This window comes from Amaranthus tricolor, chromosome 2, assembly GCF_026212465.1.
Source record: "Amaranthus tricolor cultivar Red isolate AtriRed21 chromosome 2, ASM2621246v1, whole genome shotgun sequence".
In the NCBI taxonomy this organism is placed as follows: Eukaryota; Viridiplantae; Streptophyta; class Magnoliopsida; order Caryophyllales; family Amaranthaceae; genus Amaranthus; species Amaranthus tricolor.
The window spans coordinates 30270876-30272685 of record NC_080048.1 but is presented as its reverse complement, the minus strand read 5'-3'; the positions used below and the strand labels follow the sequence as shown (position 1 = coordinate 30272685).

At 34.9% G+C, this 1810-nt stretch overlaps 1 non-coding gene across 1 annotated transcript; it reads right to left on the bottom strand.

Annotated features, from left to right (window-relative positions):
* Positions 1–404: 404 nt before the first annotated feature.
* On the bottom strand, positions 405–523 carry LOC130807074 (U5 spliceosomal RNA). The gene has a single exon (XR_009040448.1). It is a non-coding gene; the product is annotated as a U5 spliceosomal RNA (small nuclear RNA).
* Between the last annotated feature and the right edge of the window lie 1287 nt (positions 524–1810).

Here is a 1810-nt window from a genome sequence, read left to right as displayed (position 1 = left end):
CTCGGGTTGTCATCGATTACTAATTGGTTCAGTTGTTTCGGGTACAGATCGGGTTCGAGCTTTATTTTTCGAGTAGTTATCGGTTACGGATAACTATTGATCGGGTCAATATCGAAATAAGTTAATAGTCAGGTTTTTAATTGATGTATGCTCATTTACTTACAAAAAATAATTACCGATTGTTTTATCAGATAGGGGTGTCAAACAGGTCAGGTTGGATCATTTTTAGGTTCGGATCATATATAAATGGGTCAATAAACCCTTAACCCGAACTTGACCCATTTAATTAATGGGTCATAAATTGAAACCCCGACCTGATCTGTAGCAGATCGGATCAACCTGCTAATGACCCATTTAACCTACTTTTTTTTAGGTCATTAAATTCATATATTTCAGGTCATTTGACCCATTTAACCTTAATGGCTTCCTTCAAAAATAAACGTATGCCACTTAATGCAGTGAGCACACGGTATTCTTTAGTAAAAGGCGAAAGAATAGTTCGCTTTGTGCTCACGGCGTGGCTGCGTAAGTTGGTATGAGATCTGTGGAAGTGATTTAAAGAATTTTTCTTTTATTAGTATCTTTCATAGCCGATGTGGGACAACTTCCTTTGTTATTGAAAGTCATCTTCAGCTGACAAATCTCTTAGCCGATGTGGGACAACTTTCTTTCTTATTGAAAGTCATCATCAGCTGACAAATCCCTCAATACATGGTAATTGGTATTATCTTAGTTTTACGAAGTATTTGGCAAATGTTGATCTGTCTTAAATTTAATAAATGGGTTAAATCGGTTTTTTTCGGGTTTAAATATTCAACCTGAACCTAACCCATTTAATAAACAGATTAGTTCGGGTTAACCCATTTAATTAATTGGGTCAAAAATTTAAACCCAAATCCGCTAATTTCGAGTCGGTTTCAGATCAGGTTAGCAGGTCGGGTCAGCTTTTGGCAGCCCTAATAGGCAGATCAAATTGGACTTAATTTGCTAAAATTAGGTGAAAATTTGATTCGGATTTATAACAGTTCGATTTACAATCAGTTCGGGTTTGTATCAGTTCGGGTTAAAAACAATTCAATTAATAATCGATCGGGTTTGTATCAGTTCGGGTTAAAAACAGTTCGATCTTAATCGATTTTAGTCAGGTTACATTCGGTTACGTGCATGATTCGGGTCGGATTTGACTCGGGTCGATCACTGTTTAGTTCGGGTAACATCGGTTAAGGTTTATATGTCGGTTATAAAATTCGGTTGCATTTCGAGTTCGATTTTGCCCTTTTTGGTTATCAAACAGTTCGAGTGAAGTATCGATTCGGGTAATTGCGGTTCGGTAAACCTAAAAAACTTACATTTTTTCGGGTCGGATAATTTTCGATTTCGGGTCGGATTTTCGGGTCGGGTTTGTTTTGAACAGCTCTAGATGGCAGCATTTTGCAAGATTTAGTTCAAGTTCTAATCCAGACCGCAGTAATTGCTATTTATCGAGAACTTAGCTGCTTTTTGTATCTTTATTGATGACTTGATGATGATGTATTTTTTTTTCATTTTGACAAAACAATATTTCTTATCAGATGTAATATTTTACTTTTGTTTTAAACAGTTTCAGTTTTTATGATTTAAAGTTTTTTAATAGTTCGGCATATTGAGACTCCCGCAATATTTTTGCATTAAACATTATTATTATATGTTAATTATGTATCGAGATTGCCGCTGCTGTTACACTTAATTAGGCCTAACGTAACATTTGAGAATTAAAGTATAAGAACAATAAAGAAAAAGGAAAATATTATATAATAATCTCTAGATCCTA